A 20,275-nucleotide genomic window follows, 5' to 3' on the forward strand; every position below is an offset into this window, starting at 1 on the left:
TCTCATCCATCCAACTAGGATTGACCTCGATGCTAAAGATCTCCGCCAAGGTTTTGGTGATACTTGGCTTGTCCAGGGACTCCACCCTTGTGTCTGCCGGGCTCTGGTGTGGTTGGGCGGTTGCCAGTCTTGCCAGCGAATCAGCCTTGGCGTTCTTTTCCCTGGGGATTTGTGTGATGGTGTGGAACTTGAATTTCTTGAGCAACGTCTTGGTGTACCCTAAGTATGCCGCTAACTGCTGATCCTTGGCCTGAAAGCTGTCGTTGACCTGGTTAACGACCAGCTGAGAGTCGCTGAAGATGTTGACACTGTCGGCCCCTAAATCAATGGCTAGGAGTAGGCCGGCAATGAGTGCCTCATATTCTGCCAAGTTGTAAGAAGCTTTGAAGTTGAATTTCAACGAGTATTCGACGTTACGGCCTCGCGGTCCTGTCAAGATGATTCCGGCACCGCTGGCCTTGGCGGAGGCGGACCCATCCACGTGTAGGTTCCACTTCGACTGTTGGGGTGTCGGCTCTACAGCAGTAGCAATTTCTGTTCCGAGCGGTATATCGATCTTGGTTTCGGGCTGACGCTCGGTGAGCTCAGAGATGAAGTCTGCCACCGCCTGGCCTTTCATGGCGGTTCGTGGTTTGTAATCAATGTCAAACTCGCTGAGCTCAATGGCCCACTTGCTGAGGCGGCCCGAATGTTCAGGGTTTTGCATTACTTGTCTCAGCGGTTGATTGGTTAACACATGGATTGTATGGGCTTGGAAGTACTGGCAGAGGCGTCTGGCGGCAACGATGAGTGCGAGAGCAAGCTGCTCCAATGGAGGATACCGCGTCTCTGCTCCGTTCATGCCCCTACCGGCATAGAAAACTGGGAGCTCGTCCTGGCCTTCCCGCCGGACGATGGCGCAACTCACCGCTGACTGAGATACCGCTAGGTAAATGTACAATGTTTCTCCTTGGACAGGAATAGAAAGGAGCGGAACTGCCGCCAGGTATTCCTTCAGGCCTTGGAACGCCGCCTGGCACTCTGGGTTCCAGTCGATGACCTTCTTGTGGGTTGTTTTGAGGACTTTGAAAAATGGGGCACATCTGTCGGTCAATCTGGAGATGAATCGAGACAGGGCGGTTAGCTGGCCCTGGAGGCATTGGACGTGCACCTTCCACTCTGGGTCCTTCAGGTTGAGGATAGCCTGTACCTTGTCAGGGTTGGCCTCGATGCCCCGTTCACTGACAATATATCCCAGAAATTTACTGGCGGTGACGCCAAAGAAACATTTCTCCGGGTTGAGGCGCATGCCGTAGGCCAAGAGAATGGTTATTATGATTTTAAGATTTGCCACATGTCCGCTGGCCTTTCTACTTTTGACCAACATGTCGTCTACGTAGACTTCGATTATCTTGCCCAGATGTTCCGCGAACATGGCGTTCATCAGCCGCTGATAAGTTGCCCCAGCGTTCTTCAAACCGAAAGGCATCACATTGTAACAATACAGGCCTTTGTCGGTGGTGAAGGTGGTGCATTCCTGGTCGGCGGGATGCATCCTGATCTGGTTATAACCGGAAAAAGCATCCGTCATGCTGAGAAGCTCGTGTCCAGTGGTTGCGTCGACGAGTTGATCGATGCGAGGTAATGGGAAGTTATCTTTCGGGCATGCCTTGTTAAGGTTTTGAAGTCGATGCACATCCTCCACTTACCGCTAGCCTTTTTGACCATAACAAGGTTGGAAATCCACTGTGGATAGATGACTTGGCGGATGAACCCAATGCCCTGGAGCTTGGCAACCTCTTCTCTGATAGCGCGGTACTTTTCTTCGTCGAAGGCTCTGCGTTTCTGTTTGATAGGGTAGAAGGATGGCTTGATGCTCAACTTGTGTGAAATGATTTCAGGGGAGATACCTGGCATGTCTGCATATGACCAGGCAAAGACCGTAGCGTTGTCACGTAGGAACTGGGTGAGCTCCGCCTCCAACTCTGGGTCCAATTGAGCCCCTATGCGGACCGTCCGCTCAGGGTGCTCGTCCGAGATGCTGACAACCCTCAGTGATGTTTCTGGGTTGACCGGCTCCTTCCTTACGTACTTCTTTTCATCCTCCCTGGGGTCCTCAAAGATGTTTGGTGGCGGTGCCCGACTGCCTACCGCTAGGATCTCGTGGCGGCGGGCCGATTGTGCCATTGTAGTAGAGTAACACTCGCGTGCCAATTGCTGACTTCCCTTGACACATCCTGTGCCGTTGGGTGTGGGGAATTTCATGAGCAACATGTACCAGGCGATGATGCACTTGAGTTTGTTGAGCGCTGGCCGACTAATGATGGCGTTGTATGAACTCAAACAATCGACAACTATGAACTCCGTATGTATCTCAGCCATACATGGACTACTGCCCATAACGAGCCGCATATAATCAGAACCCAGTGGTTGCGTAACGTCGCCGGAGAAGCTGAGCAGTGGTTCATGGTCTTGGAGCAATTTTCTGTTCCTCTTAAGGTTGTTGTAACAACCGCCGAATATAACGTTGATAGCGGAGCCGCTATCAACCAGGACTTTTCCTACTGACATTTTGCCCAGAATAGCGTCAATCAAGAAAGGATCGTCGTGGGGCAGATGTACTCCGCGTTCCTCCTCCTCTGAGAAGGTAATGGGTTCCCAAACAGATCTTGGGATTTTGGCGGATCTTTCGTACCGGATGTTGCAGACTTCCTTTGGGTGATTAGCTCGCGCATAACGCTTTCTAGCTCTGTGAGACATGCTGGTGATTGGAGCACCTCCGTTGATTGTGTTGATGCGGCCCATGGGCTCAATATCGGCGATCACGGGTGGCGGTTGGCGTACTTTAAACTGCTCAAGCTTGCCGTCCCGGTACAAGGTCTCAATGGCAGTTTTGAGGGCGTTGCAGCTGTTAGTATTGTGACCGCTGTCCTCGTGGTATTTGCACCACCTGCCGGTGTTCCTTGGTTTTCCTGTTTTGGGTATTTTCCCGGGGGCGGCGGTGGGATCTGATCCTTGCATTGATTGTATATTTCTTCATGTGAAGCTGTGAGGACTGTAAATACTGCATACCGTTGGGAAGACTCTGCATGTTTGTTGCGGTTGTCCCCATGGGATGGGCGGTTTCCCTTGTAGTGCTGATCCTTTTGCCGCTTGTTTTGGTACTGACCCTGCTGCCATTCCCTCTTCTTGTCAGCTGGTGGTGTGGAGGTTTTATTAGCGGTCCCCTGCTGACTGGAGAAGGGTTGTGTGGACTTTGTCAATGCCGCTGGTGGCGGTGGGGTCTCCCCATATGTGATGAATTCTGCTTGGGCATGAATGACCGCCTCACTCATAAGGTGGTCGTATACCGCATTTGGATGATTGTAGTTGAGGTGATAGAGAAATGGCCCTTTGAGGAGTCCTTGCTTAAAAGCCGCCGAAGCCATTGTTTTATCGAGGTCACGGCACTGAGATGCTGCCGCTCGCCATCTTGTGACGAATGCTTTCAGTGTCTCCTCCGTACCCTGCTTGACTTTGAACAATTGGCTTGTGTTGTGGTGCCCGGCGGACAGTAGGATGAACGGAGAAAGGAAAGCATGCGATAATTCCTGAAATGAGTCAATGGATCCCGGCGGGCACTCGAAGAACCAATTCATTTCCTCATTGTCCAGCGTTTCGCTGAACAAGTGGCACAGGGTGGCGTCATCGAATCCCTTGTTGTTGGTGACCTTCTTGAAGGTGTCCATATGGACGAAGGGATCAGTCTTACCGCTGTAATGTGACATTTTAGGGGTCTTTGCATACGCCGGTCTGACGGCTAGCAAATTGCAGCGGTAAATGGTCCTGGCCTGGCCGCGAAAAGCGGGTTTGAAGCTGGTGCCGGGGTGCCCGACTCCGCCCGGATTAACCTTTGTTCCAACTGCTGCATCCTCTCCAATATGTGAGCGGTTGCGTCGCCGGCGGGGTCCAGGCGACAACTCCGCTGAGCTGATCCTCGCCCTAGAGCGGGCGGGTCTCCCCCTGTTCTCGCCCTAGGTCTCGAGCGGTGGGTGCGTAGTGATAACTCCGCCTCTTGTTCCAACATTGGCTGGGGTGCGGGGGGTGGTCCCATTGCCGCTAGCTCTGGTGGGTGCAGCGGGACTTGCATATGTACGACCGGTGCTGGCATCAGTGCTCTCGTGCCGGGTCGGCTATGTCTGGTGCTTCATGACTGTTCACTTCGTGCCGGGTTGGGGGTTACTTCCAGCGCTTTCTTTAGCTCATCGAAGCGGGACACAAGCGTGGCCACCTGTCTCTAGGCTTCGGCCTTTTCCTTGCGTTCTTGTTCACATTCTCCGTTCGCCTTGTGAAGATCCGCCAGTGCCAGCTCGTACAGGGAGGCGAGGTCTTGGCCTGGCGGGCGGCTGCTACTTGGGTTTGTTTCACCACCGGGGTTGACCGGGGTGGTGAATAAAGCGCGGTTTACGCCTACCGCTGGGTTGGTGGGTTGGGGAATGGCAGATTGATCTGCCTGCTCTTCAGCGTTTCCCCCGCTATCGTTAGTCATGGTGATTGTGGCAGGATGACCTTTTGTTCAAGTGTTCCCACAGACGGCGCCAATGTTAATGCTCAAGTCCGGCGGTAGCCGATTCCTTGCTTAACGCGGGTTCGGTGGGCTGACCGCTACTCCTAGGATTAGGTGATTCTTGTTACTGCAACACGATAGACAGGGCGTCAGAGGGAGACCGCGTTGGGCGGTCTTCACTTCTCCGATGCCTAAGTCAGTCACTGTATGCGCAGCATAACAATAAATGAGTAGTAATTGCCTAATTAATGAGGAGAGAGGAGAGGACATTTTATAGGAGAGGAAGGGGTTGATCTTCTTCTTATTTCCGATGTGGGACTGCTGTGCTTCGATTCCCAATGTCAGGGGCTTCTGATGCTATCTTGACGCGGCGCGTGGCGGTGCGTCAGAGGTGATCTGGGGGCGGTCCGGGGCTCGAGCGGTAGCCAGCCTGGCCGTGACTTCGCAGGTCATCCCTTGGTGAGATTCGGTACCTCCGGCGGTACAATGAGCGTGGCTCATTATAGCTAATTATGCTCGTTCTAGCGTATGTAGGTACATGCCTGCAAGAAAGGACGTCCCTACGAGAGGACGTAGCGCCACCCTACACGGAGGTAGGCATGGCGCCAATGCCAAAGAGAGTGGCACTCTGGCGTTACAGGCCATGGCCCCAGCTAGGATGCGTGGGAGGCCCGTGGGTTGGAAGGATACTTTGGCACATTCCAATCCTTTGATCATCAAGACTCAAAATCCATCTCATGAGTATCTTCTGGGTTATGGTTATCGTTGGGGGACCCCTCAACGTCAGAACCTATTCCTGAGAATATAGAGCTCTATGAAACTTACACTAGTGTACATGAGACGTGGGATAGAAACTCCATCATAATTGATGATGTAGTTGCGCATTTTGTTGCGCATGAGTTTGTTGAGTCAGATGATATCAAACCACGCTCCGTTGCTGAATGAATGCCAACGTAGAGAAATTTGGCCTAAATGGAAAGATGCGATTCTCTAACGAACAGGAAGGTTTTCGAGCTAGAGATGCCAACACCTCCTAACATAAAACCTGTTGACTAATGGGTCTTCGTTAGAAAGCGTAGTGAGAAAAAGAGATGGTAATCTAGCCTTATGGCGCAAGGCTTCTCATAAAACGCCCTGAAATCGACTACGATGAGACAGATTCTCTCGTATTGGATGTCATTGCACTCCACTACCCTATCAGTTTGGTAGTTTCCGAATAACTGAACATGCAGCTTACAAATGTGGTCACTACGTATCTCTATAGGGATCTTGATACGGAATATACATGAAGGTTCATGGTGAACTTCATTTACCCAAGTCAAGTAGCTCTAGACCATAGAGTGCGTTTACAAAGAGGTTAAAACGCTCACTAAAGTGACTACTTGATTGGGAAGGGATATGCCCACGCGTTTCCATAACAAGTTTCGGATTCTATCGCGGTTCATGTTGGACATGATCTTCATTAGAAGCCCTTAAAGAGTTAAGGAAAACCGCTGAACATTTGAAATCCGATTTTGAGATGAAGGATTATGGGAGAACACGATTATGTCTCGGTTTGGAACTTGAGCATCGTGTTGATAGATGCTTAGGCATTTTGACAAGTTCAAGCCTTCAAGCACCCCCATGATCGTCCGTAGTCTTGATCCTGAAAATGATCCTCTTCGTCTAAAGGATGATGACGAAGATGTGCTAGGCAGAAGTGCCTTACTTGAGTACAATAGGCGCATTATTGTACTTAGCTCAATGCACAGGACCTGACATCTCATTTGCAGTGAACTTTTTAGCTAAGGTGTAGCTCTGCGCCAACGCGACGCCATTTTGATTGGTGTAAAAGATATCTTTCGATATTTGAGATGTATGATTGATATGGGCTTGTTTTATCCCTACAAAGAGATGATGGATTCAGACCATCACACACCAGGTACGCCGCCAACACTGGCCTGCGTCCACTATCCCCATCCCAAAATGACATGTGTTTTGGAAGGTTTTGCTGATGTTGGGTATCTCTCTGACCCACACAATGGTCATTCCCAATCCGGTTAAGTGTTCACTATGGGAAAAGACCGTGATATCTTGGAGGTCTACAGAACAGACGGTCGCTATATCTTCGAACCATGCAGAGATTATTGCTCTTCACGAAGTAGGTTCGTGAATGTTTATGGATTGAATCCATAATCACGCATGTTCGAACAATTGTGGTTTGAAGTCTACCACAAGATGAGCCTACGAGCATTCAGGATAATGTTGTTCATTTTGAACAAATGAAGCAAGGCTACATCAAAAGCGACAATACCAAGCATAATCAGCAACAACAAACTCTCCTCAAGGTCAAAGTGAACTAGGTTCAATCTGAGGACAGTGTGGCAGGTTTGCTCACTAAGTCATTGTCTAAATTCCACTTTCGAGGAACATATTGGTAGCATCGATTACGGAAATTATCTAAACTCCCATGATCGTAGTCATCAGGAGGAGACGCAGACATCAGGGGAAGATGTCTACATGTTCACCTTGAAACGTGAAGGGTGTGTTGTGCTCTTTTTCCCCTTCGACCGAGGTTTTTTTTATCCCACTGGGTTTTTGTTACTTGGCAAGGTTTTTAACGAGGCAACGAGAGAAGCACCGCATTTGGACAACACAAGGGGGAGTGTTTAAGGATATCTCTATTTGTGTTTGGCCCAAACTCTAGGTTACTTGACCTAGTGGTAATAGGATTTAATTAGAAGGATCTAGAATCCTAATCAATGTAGAATTACTTTCCTTGTATGATTGAGATTCTATGCATTGTAATTCTCTATATAAAGAGGCCCTTATTATCAATGAGAATACACAGCGAATTTCTCTCAATTTCTGATTCCCTAAAACATTTGTAACTTTTTAAGGTCTAGTTTAGATCTGAAGCGAATTTTTTTTTTTTTTTACTAGAAGGAGGTCAAACCATTTGTATTCAATATGGAAAAGGCAATATTACACTGTGACTCGCCCTAATGGGGCAGTCAAAAAGAGACATCGCTAAATGCAATATCACTACACCTATTGAGTGAAGCTCAGGAGAGAGTAAACTAATGAGAAACTGACAATAAAATTTTTCCACATAATCCATCAGAAAACTCGTAGACAACCTCATACCAATAATCCTTGCAGTTCCTTGCGAGTATTGATCCCAATAAAAATAAGAGATTAGTACCAAAATGGAGAGCGTCCTAGATCCCAAATTTTTATAGAAAATCGACCGGGATCCCAAATCTAGAACCAAGAGTTGATAAGCCCAATTGCTACTGCTCTAAAACACCCAACAAGGCCCAAACTCAAATCTGGAAAACAAAAAAGTGCCCAAGCCCAATGAGGAGTTCCCCTAGCAGCCAAATCAACAATCTATCTGACCTTGCCATCGTCGACGCACTAAAGCGACACCACGCCTCTAGCTTGCTAGCGACGAGGGTGCGAGCCAGTCAACCTAACCAAGCCAACGTCGATGCCTCGAAAATTAGACCACCAATACGGCAATCCAGCAACCACCCATCTGCGTCTCTGCATCACCACTGCAGATGGGCTTTGCAACCAGACCAACAGTGGACTCCGATCAGTAAGAAGATGGCCATGTCTGGATTGCTGCCATTCGACAAGAAAAGACTCAAACAGAGTCTGACCTAACCCGGACAAACACCAAGTCCCCAAACCCCGCCTCCATGATCCAATCATATCTGCCAATGCCTCTGATGCGTCACCTTCACCTTTGAGCCTCATCCACCTTGGCCTAGATGATCCACCACAAAAAGATGCTCCTAATGGGGCTGCACAAGAAGAATAGCCGGTAGGAAACATGCCACCCCACTTGCCAACCATGATGACGCAAAGAATATCTATTATAGAGAAGACCCGACAATAGCCGGACAGGATTTGGGTGAATCCAAGGAAAACGCCGTAGGTGTACTCCATTCAGGACGGATAAAAGTATAGAGAGGCCAAGCCTGAGGGCGCCGCTCTCCCAACCTTAGCAGAGCTCTGCTAGGTTTCATATATACATAAAATATACCTTACGTATTGGTAGTTAGCCAAGATGATCATTATACCTAGTCGAAGTGAAATTCTTGGAAAAAGCTATTCCGTAGGGGTCATCATAGGCCGGGCTAGGGCCGGCCCTACCCTAAATTTTAGGGCTTAGGGTCGGGCCTGGTCTGGCCTAATCAAAGTCAACAAAATTTAAGGTCGGGTAGGGTCGGGCCGGGGCTTAAATATGCTAATCCTTACCCGCCCGAAAGGCCCGAGCCACTAGGGCCAAAAGAGCCATATCGGGCCTGCCTTCCGAATATGGCCAAATAGCCGAAAAGGGCCTAAAAAAAAAAATTTATTTTTATTTTTTATCTCAAAATGTAGCTCAATGATTATATAGGTAATACAAGACTCATTGTTTTTTGTTGACCATATTTAATATATATATTGTTATAACTTATAAGTTATAACATTTATAAATAGGGTAGTGCTATTCACACACCTATTTTCTCTATTGACACACCCTCTCTATTTTTCTGTTACTTTAATTTAATTTATTTTTACAAATTACCCTAACTACCCTCCTTTGCAATTCTGATTATTTTTCTTTTTTCTTTTTTTTTCTTTTTTTCTTTTCAATCATAAATCAATTATTCTAACTATCTTTCTTTCCAATTATGATTGTTAATTTTTCTTTTTTCTTTTTTTTATTTGACAAGTCAATCATGAATCAATCATGCTTTTTTTTTTCTTTTGTTCATCTCTGATCTAATGTTTCAAAGCCTTGTTAAATCATGCTAGTGTAATACAATAATAGTTTCAATGTGTCTAGCAGCTCTGCCTTTAGCCTTGTTAAATCATCTTTTCGCTTTTATTGCTAGCGGGAAACAATTGTTTCTTGTTTTTATACATCACTACATGTAAAACTAGCACAGTAGTATAAGCACAATATATATGTGATGAGGTATCCAGAAGATAAAAAATATAAAAAAATAAAAATAAAAGTGTCAACGACTTCAAAATTATCAATCAACTCAAGTCAAAACCATGATTAACATGCTGCCCGTACCAAAATCAAACTAAGACGAATAGAACGCACAAATTTAAAGCTCATAGATCCACCAAATCGCTAAGAAACTGATCGAGAGCAATGGATTGAAATACACCATATAATTTGAGTTAGAATCTTACCAGGAATGATGGATTCAAATGGGCTCAAATGATCACTAAATTTATATTTTTCTTCCATGTCTCCATTGCAAATCAGATGTAAAATTTTCTCCAAAGATGGGTTAAAATTGCTTGTTCTGCCATAATTGAACTTCAATTGGAATGGCTATGCTAGAGAAGTTTTTGATGGAAAAGGAAAGAAGAAATCAGAAAGAGTTTTGAAGTCCTCATCTACGGGAAAATAAGGGTTTAGAATTTGGTGATGATTGACTTGAAAAAATAAAAATAAAAATTGCAAAGGATGGTAGTTAGGGTAATTTATAAAAATAAATTGAATTAAAGTAATAGAAAAATAGAGAGGGTGTGTGAATAGCACCACCCTATAAATATTAGTTAAATGGTTATATTCAATTAATTATCTCTCTAAATCTCCCAAAATTAATTGTTGTTTAACCAAGGAAACAAAAATTAAAGAAAATAAAGCTTAGGAAATCAATTACAAAAAAGAGATAAGTTGTATGTTATAGACTAAAGAGAAATATATTTAAAAAATAAAAAAAATAAAAAATTATTATGGCTTAATTGGGCGGGCTTAAAGGGCCAGGCCGTAGGGTAGGGTCGGGCTTCATTTGTATGACCCTTACCCTACCCTATTTGAGAAAGGGTAGGGCCGGCCCGCCCGCCCTAATGCAAGGGTTGGGTCGGGCTTCGGCCCTATGGGCCGGGCGGGTTAGGGCCAAAGGGCTAAATGATGAGGCCTACTATTCCGTAGCTATGTTGGATAGGGAAATGAATAACTGACAGTAAGGAGGTAATAGGTTCAAATATCATTAGCATTAAAATAATACATTTAAAATAATTAAAAAAAACAAAAAACAAATACATACAAGGTCACATTTCTAATTCAATATTTTTTCCACAACACAATATTAGAAATTATAATATTTATGAAAAAACTACGCGTCTTTAAGTTTTATTATTTACTTAATGCCACCACATTTGAACAATTACTGTCACTCCAGAAAGCTACTATTATCGACAAAAAAAAAGCTACTGCTACTCTTTAGAAAAGTTATTGCCATATTTAAAAAATCTATTGCCCCGAACTGAAAAGTTTTTATCATTTACTAGAAAAACTATTATCATTCACAATAAATGATGTTGTCATCTTTTGAAAAACTATTGACATCTTCCAAAAAGTTGCTGTACGAATCAAAAAGCTATTGTCGATGAACCAAAAAGCTACTACTAAAAACTGAAAATCTACTTCTCTAACCTAAAAGCTATTAACTTATTTTCAAGCAAAACTTGACCCGGCCAAATTTTCGATGGCAGACCGATGCTGATATGTTCCTCTCACCTGCGCAAATTTATCCATTCCCAGGTATCGTCTATCCAGTCAATGCTAGCAACAAATCGAGCCTAGAAAACTCATGGTTCTCTAACAGTTTTTTGTCGTTTTCTGATAACTCTAGCCATCTCTAAAACCAATCCAAACATGAGAACTGATCCCTCATCACGACCTATATATATATATATATATATATATTATTTATTGTTCTCTACATCTGCTTAGTTCTTCTTTTTTCTTTTTTTCAAAAGGATTTGGAACCCAGTCTAGCTAGGAGGCTTTCCCCAACACTCGGTTCCATTTATTATATTACTAGTAAAATTTTGCATCACAGCTCGGGAGGGGGGGGGGGGGGGACATAAAACCTGAAAGTCAAGCTACATTAGAAGTACGTATGACAATAATTCTCATAGAGTACATCCTGAATAATTGCAGAAGTCTCATCTGACCTAACATTATTAATGGAAAACAAACTAGCAAGGTGAGCAAGCCTATCTGTAACACAATTTGCTTTCCAGTGAATATGTTGAACTCTAAGAGTAAGTTCACCCGTGGGTCACTAGGTCATCTACTATTCACTGTTTTTTATGTGTATTTTCACTCTCTGGGTCACGGGCACGGTGTCACTAGTACAAAAATTGAATCAGACGACACATTAAAGATTTCTGTAGTCTGATTGATTTTTATTTTTTTGTACGTCGTTTTTATAAAACTTGTCGTCTGATATGGAATTATAAACTAGTTCACAAGACGTTTAATGATAAAACTGTTGTATGACCCTAAAAAAATTGAGAGGCAAGTTTCCCACCATGTCTGTGGTGCCAAACCTCATCTCAAACCCTGAAATTTCCCCCCAATATGTATTAATCATACGACAAGAAACAATAAAACTGTGGTCTGATTAACATGTTTGGCAGAAAGTAAGGAGATTTCCCACCATCAGTTTTCTCCAACTCCCCAACGAGGGAAGTCAAATTGATAGGAAACAAATTTCAATTTAAAACTCATGTACTCAGACCACATTGTTATAAAATTCTGCTGTGTGAGTCTTCATAGAGCTTGTCCAAATTCATAGAGCGGGGCTTGAAACCCTACACTTAAGCAAAAAAAATAACAACAGACCCTCACTCCTCACTCTTGACAGCGCTCCACTCTATCTCGACACAAACCTGAAACCTTTGCTCTCTTCTTCGACAAAGCTCTCTCTCTCTCTCTCTCTCTCTCTCTCTCTCTCTCTCTCTCCAAACCCTGACCTCTCCCCTCTATAGACCCTATCTCTTCTTTGACAAACCCCAACCAAAGCGCTCTCTCTCTTCGACAAAACCTAATGAGTAATTCGAGCTCTACTTCGACCGGGCTCAGACCAACATCAAATCCAAAAATCTCACAGGTAACAACCCCCCTCTCTCTTGCAATTTCCTATGCCTGGTCTTCCTCGTCTTCTTATTTTGTTTTTGAGACTTAAAATTGCGTTTATTTTGTGAACTGATTGCTTTGGGGTTTTCTGGTTTAGAGGCAATAGAAAACCTAATGGGTAACCTCTAGGGTTCTTCAAATCTTTCGACAGTGGTGTGTTGCATTTGGCTTCAATCCCAATCTCACACTCCAGCCGAGAAAGGTTTCAAAGCTGTCACTTTTGACATTAGAGGAGTTGGGAGGTCAACTGGGAAGGCTTCTCTTACTGGGTTTGCAGAAATCAAGGATGTGATTGCTGACTGCAAATTGGTCTCTAAGAATTTGTCTGCTAATAGAATTTTGCTTGTGGGTTCTTCTGCAGGTATGGTATTCTTGTATATTTACATTTTGTATATGTGGATAGTGATTAGATTTCGTGTTTAGTTTGTTTTGGTGGATCAAATGTGTTTATGGTTGAGAATTGTATAGACAATTTGTATGTACTGCTGCATTTTTGTTGGATCAAGTGTGTGGTGAAAAAAAGGACAGGTTTTTTATTTGCAAGTTGATTAGTATTGGCTTATGGTAGTTACTAGATTGATTCTTTCGATGGTGCAGATCGTCAAGTTGAGTTTGAGTTGGTAGAAGTGATCTAACTCTTCTTTGCATAGAAGTTAGTGTGTGTGTGTGTGTTAGTATATTCTTTAGGTATGGAGGAAATCTGACTGCGAAGGTGTTCATGGTATTCTTTTTGTTTTACTTTTTTGCTCTGGCTTGTATGAAGTTGCTGAGAAGGTGTTCATGGTATTCTTCATGTTAAATATGTTTTTCTTGATGATAATCTTTTTCTTGCTTTTGGGGACTAATGAATTTAATATTTACAGGCCTACTTATCTCTTCCCCAAGGGCACTGCTTATGTAATTGGCCTAACAGCAATGATGTGTGACTAGCTATTACTCTATGCTGGTGAGTATGGATTTCATCTTTCCTTTTCTGGTTGGCTTGTTGTGTGGAAGTAAGCTGATAAGGATGAGTTTAAGATTCATAATATCATTAGAGGTGACCATGTGCTCCCCATTCATCTCTGCGATTGGGCTGATGTAATTGTGATTGCTCCTCTGTCAGCAGACACACTATCAAGGTGCAATACCCTGGAACTTCATTATTAATTTATGATGATTTTCCGAAGTTTATTAAGTTGATTGTTAGGATGATTTCATGGTTCCAGGGTGGAGTGAAATTATTTTCGGGCGAATAATGATTCGAAATGCATATTTTAGGGGGGTTACAGAGTCAACTTTTTATACGTAAATAATTTGAGGAAACTTCCTTCACAAAAGTTGTAGAGCTCGTCGATACGAGTTCGTGCATATGCGGAACGCAAGAATCGGAGTTCATATGAAGAAGTTATAGAATTTGGAAAAGTTGCCAAATTGGGTATATATAGGAATGGAAAGTTTCCATAAATAGGGTTTCCATTTTGGGCAGCCGACCTCTCTCTTTCTCTCCCGAGCCCGAGCCGAAAACAGAGCAAAGTGATCTCTGGGCGATTTCTTCCTCCTTCGGCCACCAAACCATACCAAACTACTTCCTTTGGCTTCGCCTCAACCTTGCGCAGTTGCCTATGGTAGCCTTGCGCCGTCTTGTGGCTTGTGGCTTGTGGCTTATGGCGGCGGCGGCATCACGTTTTTCCTTTCCAGCCGACTTGGGGTGCGAAGGAATATCCCGAGTTCTAGGTCACTAATCTTCGAGATTCTTAGCTTGTTGAACTCCCCTTGAGTTTCTGATCAAGATTCCAAAAGACCCAGACCGGAGGTGAACGTTTTCACGCTCGTCGGAGCTCTCACCGGTTTCTGCAAAAAAATCCGGCCATTTCGACTATTTTCTTAATTTTTCAATCACTTCCACTCATTTTCTGACTTCGTGCTAGTTATGAAAGTTTCTTAGATCGATGAAACGAAGAGGAGTAGCCTGTCCCGGATGCCGTTGGCGGTGGTCGGATGCGGCTCTGCCTCTAACTCTGGCAGCCTTTTCCGGCCACTTCCGGGGGTCTCAAGGGCAGTTTCTGCCCATTTTAATGTTCTACATGTTGTTACGATCATTTCGATAAATAGCATGTAAATTTTGGAGATCGTATGATTAAGTTATGAATTTTACGATTTCGATCGTTCGATTTGTGATCTGTGAAGATCGGACCGTCCAATGTACTTATAGTTTTGATATAAAGATCGTAGGACTGTCCTGATGACCTAGTGTGGTCACGGGTGAAGATCCGACCATTAGATCTTCGTATAAGTGCATTTTATGAATTGTTTGCTAAGTTAAGACCACACTTGATTAGGTACTTGACGGTTTGAGTGGACGAACGATTGAGATATTGGGATTTGGTTGATAGAAGGCGCAGCGGGAGTGAGAGGTGAGTAAATCTCACATGTCGCATTTACGAACGGAATTTCATTAATTACATTTAATTGTTATGTTTGAAAAATGATTTTAAGACAATGAGTTTTTAAGTATATAAAAATGAATTTCTCGGTTTTTACTATGTGTGAACTATAGTTGGTAGTAGTAGTCATTCCTGTGTGGGTGACTACGTATATATATATATTACGTGGAATATTTATATTGGATGGTATGGCTTTGGGTGAAGTATTGATTTGATTGATTGATGTATCATTCCGAGCATTTCTCTTGAAGATATAAATTATCATATATTGTAGAGTTGATGTTGATAAAGAGTAATTGAGTAAAGTGTGATCCTTTCATTTATTGTCCATGAGAGACTTGAATCATTATCGATTGTGGTGTCGATTTGTATGACTTGATTGATTCTTGATCTGGGGAAATTATTAAGCATGTGGGATTCGATTTTGATGATGGCTTGGAGACGAAAACATATTATTTGGAATTGGTTTTGCTATTTGTTGAGGTTGTGGGAGATGAGGAAACAATATTATGTGACAATCTGTGTGAGTACATGTGCGGTGATCTGTGTGAATACCTATGTGGTGACTAGTGTGAGGGTATGGGATAAGACGCCATAATCCTGAGTGGATGACGGGCTACGATTGAGTAAGTGAATCGGACGCCATAATCATGAGTGGATTACAGGCTACGATTGAGTAAGTGAGTCGGACGCCATAATCCTAGGTGGATGACGAGCTACGATTGAGTAAGTGAATCAAACGCTATAATCCTGAGTGGATGACGGGCTACGATTAAGTAAGTGAGTAGAACGCCATAATCCTGGGTGGATGACGGGCTACGATTGAGTAAGTGAATCGGACGCCATAACCCTGAGTGGATGACGGGCTACGATTGAGTAAGTGAGTCGGACGCCATAATCCTGAGTGGATGAAGGGCTACGATTAAGTAAGTGAGTCGGACGCCATAATCCTGGGTGGATGTCAGGCTACGATTGAGGTGTTTATATTGGATGCCATAACCCTGGGCGGTGACGGGCTACAATTGAAATGCGTTATTTTGTGAGATTGTGTATGCGGAGTTGAAGGGTGAATTCTTGATTTTCGCGTGAGTTGGTTGGTTTATTTATACATATTTCTTTTTCATTTCTATCGTGTGATTTCTTTATCTACTTTCTTTTTCATTTCATTTGTTTGATTTTAATGTAATCTCCTGAATTAAAACTATATGCAGGGATTACTATGATTTCTTTTGTTTGTTTAATGTGATCTCCTGAACTAAGTTTCTATGCAGGGATTACTATGATTTCTTTTGTTTGTTTAATGTGATCTCCTGAACTAGTTTCTATGCAGGCATTACTATGATTTTTATTAATTGTTTGAATGTGATCTCCTTAACTAAGTTCTATGCAGGGATTACTGATTTTGTTTAATTCTTTTTGTGTGTACGGTTGTGGGTTGTGATCCGTAGCAATCGTGAAATGAGTTGAGATGTCATGATTTTGGCAAACACTTTATGTTGAGGGAAGTGAGTGTGATTTTGTGGTTGTTCTGTTGAGGCAAATGATTGGTGATCTGATAGATTGTGGGAGGGTAGAGTGTTTAACATATTTGGAGTTAATTGTGTAACTGGAGTTTGTGGGAATAGAGATAAAATGAATTGAGAGACAGAGCATGTGGGTTTTAGTTGGGTTGAAATTATTGAGCATGATATTGATTGATATGAATTCAACATTAGTTGTTGTGATAATTGTTTATTGACTTTGTTAGACTAAAAGGGTGAAAGCATGTATTTTGTGGAATTAAATGTTGATGCTTTAATTGTCTCACGAATTGAGGAATTATAAGCATGCGTGACGTGAGCCACTTTAATTGAGTTTACTCATACAGGCTTAAAAAGCTTACCGGGTTTGTTTTGTTCAATCCTGGTACACTATTCTATGGTGTAGGGGTTAATCCTGCAGGTCAGGGTAATCGTGGCTGAACCTGAGGTGGCGTGCTAGCAGCATTACGGTAGGAAGCCAATTTTGTGACTTTACCGTTATAAAGACTTCCGCTTGTAGTGAGCTCTGAGGAGCAGTTACGTTTTATCTTATTGTTGACAATTTAATTCGTAAGCTTATGTAATATACGACTCTATGGAGTGGGTCAATATTGATATAGTAGATTCAGGGCATTAATATGTGTGTAGTTTAAAGGGAAAAAGTTTCCAGGTATTTGATATTGATGACTGAACGTTCACGCATGTATAATTATGAGATTATATATCGATTTTTATTTGTGTTAAAAATCAGGGGCATGACACAAGTATGATTTAATAATAATCTATTAATCTGGAAGTCTCATTACTTTAGAAGCTTCTTTGTTTATGCAAGTATATAGAATATTATTTTTCACTCTTAAAAGGGAATAGGATCATATATGCTATATTTTATTTACTTTGTTTACAGTTGTATTTAGTATCTTGCAAAGACTTGTGGATTGTGAAACCTTTGTTCATCTAATTGATACTACAATTTTGTTTACACATCTTTTAGTTAGCCTTTGGTAGTTGTGTAATAGTATTAATAATACATGTCCAAATGTAGGTGATTTTGGTCTTGCTAAAATGTTGACATCTGATGATCTAGCTTCCTCTGTGAGTATCTCAGCTCATACATACAATTTTATATTTACATGCTGTCCTTTTGTGTGATTCATGATTTTCCTGCTCAACATGTACGTTGTGGGAACTCCGAGTTATATGTGCCCTAAGCTTCTTGCCGATATACCATATGGTTCTAAGTCAGATATTTGGTCTCTAGGTGAGTTTCCCCTTTCCTTGGCAGCTCGTAACATTTGGTGACTTAATCAGCATACCTCCCCACCTCTGCTGCACACAATTTCTGTGTTACTTTTTAAGAAACACATAAATGTAATGAAATGCATATTCCATGATGCTATATATATGAAATGGTTGCTCACAAGCCAGCATTTAAAGCCTTTGTAAGTCTCTGCAGATTTTGAGTTGGTCAAATTATGAATGCTGTACACTTTTTCTGGTATTTGTTTATTAAACAACAATTATAAGGAATGATGAAGTGAATGGAATGACAAATTTAGTTTTGTCCTGAATAACTTATGAATTTTATTTTCAATGCTTCTGCTTATGATTCATATTGCCTTTGCTTCAACATTGTTCTCTGGTGTACTCAGTCAGCACATTTTAAATTTTCATTTACTTTTATTTCTGACGCCTCCTCCCCTGCAGGATATACAATCTCTTATCAACAAAATCAACAAGTCAATAGTGGCTCCACTTCCAACTTTTACTGCGGTGCATTGTAAGTTTACTTCCCTCTTCATGTGCCTCAGAGTCTCAAGTTCTATTGTGATTGTAATTTCATACCAAATGTTAGTAATTGGAGTTGAGATTAGACCTTTGCACTGGAAACTTTAATGTATTATGTTTTCTTTACCATTAATGAGAGGTGTTGCTGCTATTGTTTTTTTTTTTTAATAATATTATTTTTCTTGATATGCAATAGAAATTTTGAGATAACTTTGTCAATCCATATTTGCATGTGCTTGTCAATGAAGAGTGGTTGAGGACAGTAAATACCTCATACCGGGGTGGTGGAGGTGTTCGCGGGTTCTGTTGTGCCCTTTCTTCCTGGCGGTGCTGAGGGCTCGTATAACCGCTAGACCTGGACGATGACTCTTTGCTTCTCTTGTTCGAGTTACGGGGTGATCTGTCCTGATTATGGACCCACTCCCTTTTTTGTGGCTCATACGATACCACCGGGGCCGGGGTGGAGATCCTTAGCTCTGGTCTGACATTATCCCCATATGTTTCGAACTCGGCTTGAGCGTGTCTGATGACCGTAGCCATTAGCTCCTCGTAGCTAGCCGTGGGGTGATGGTTAATCCCGTAGAGAAACTCTCCACGTATTAGGCCCCTCCTGAAAGCCAGCTCAGCCAATTCCTTGTTAAGGTCCAGGCACTTAGCAGTAGCCTCCTGCCATCTGTTAACGAAAGACTTCAAAGTTTCATTTCCCCCTGTTGAATCTTTAGCAGCCCCTTTGGGGTATGAATCCCATCAGTACGTAAGATGAATCGAGCTACGAACTTATCCGCAAGCTCCTCGAAATTCCCTACAGAACTAGCCGGCAGTTCGTAGAACCAACTCAAACCTTCCCCTGACAATGTCTCCTGGAACATATTACAACACACCTCATCCGTGTACCCTTTGGAGCTAGTTTGTGAGCGGAAAGCCTGTAGGTGTTGGTATGGGTCCCTAACTCCCGTATAGTCAACCTTTAGTGGCTTTGATATGTTTGCTCGAATGGCGCCTCTAATCTGTGGGGTGAAAGGACTCGGACGGTCCTCGTAAGTGGTCAGGGGTCGCCAGGTGTCCTTATTCTCTACTGCCTCTACCCTTGCCCGCAAGGCATGCAAGGAGTTGCTCATTTGAAAGAGTAACACCGTGTTTGGATCAGTTACCGGTGGGTCATTTTGAGCTGGCTGTGGTAATGGTGGTGGTGGCAGGTGCCTCCAGCTCTCCGGGAACAAGTCTACCGGTACTTAGATTATCCGGTGACCACTTCCCGTAGACGGGGTTGGAGCGAGACCCGTGCCTCCCATTACCGGGGTAGCATTTACATCTGTTGCTACCTGGGATGCTCTTGCTAGGGCTTGGGTGGGTGCCTCATTATGCTGGTGCCTTCTGTCCAATGCTCGGGCCAGCGCAGTATTTTCATCTTCCAACTCCTGCAGTCTCTGTTGCGAAAGGAGGTTTGTTTCCCTATTGACTCTTTGTTGTTCCCGATAGATCCGAGCTTGTTCCCGAAAAGCTGCGATCTCTGCTCACATAGACTCCAGCTCCGATACTGGGGCCACCTAGTCCTAGATGACCGGTGGGTCATCTGCGTTCTGCTAGTTCAAGGATCCGAGACCATGCGCCTCTCCGATACTTGGTGTAAGCCCTACTGATGAAGTACCTGGAGAGAAAAGCAGTGCCTGGGCGACACTTCTACCCTCTCTTGCCATTCCTTCCGTCTCGGTCATGAGAAGTCCCCTATCTGGCGCTCTAATATTTTGGTGGCTCTCTTCGGGTACCTCACACAGAATACTATACCGTCTGGGGTACCGATCCAACTCCTAAATCCTAAACCAAGAACACAGCGTTAGAGGGGTAAACTGTATCAGACGGTTTACGCCTCTCTGATGCTTGAGTGAGAAACTAATATATCAGTGGATCAAATAAATAGTGGATAAAGGAGTTATTACCCGTAAAAGGTGGTTGTGCTGATACTCTAATACTAGAGCAGGGGAAAGGGGTTTCCCCTATCTTCGATGTGGGACGCATGTTGTCCTTTTACAGATATATCAGTCTTTCTAGTGTATGTTTAGATGGACTGCACTAGTCTGGTCCGGACCCA

Source organism: Rosa chinensis, chromosome 2, assembly GCF_002994745.2.
Source record: "Rosa chinensis cultivar Old Blush chromosome 2, RchiOBHm-V2, whole genome shotgun sequence".
Classification (NCBI taxonomy): domain Eukaryota; kingdom Viridiplantae; phylum Streptophyta; class Magnoliopsida; order Rosales; family Rosaceae; genus Rosa; species Rosa chinensis.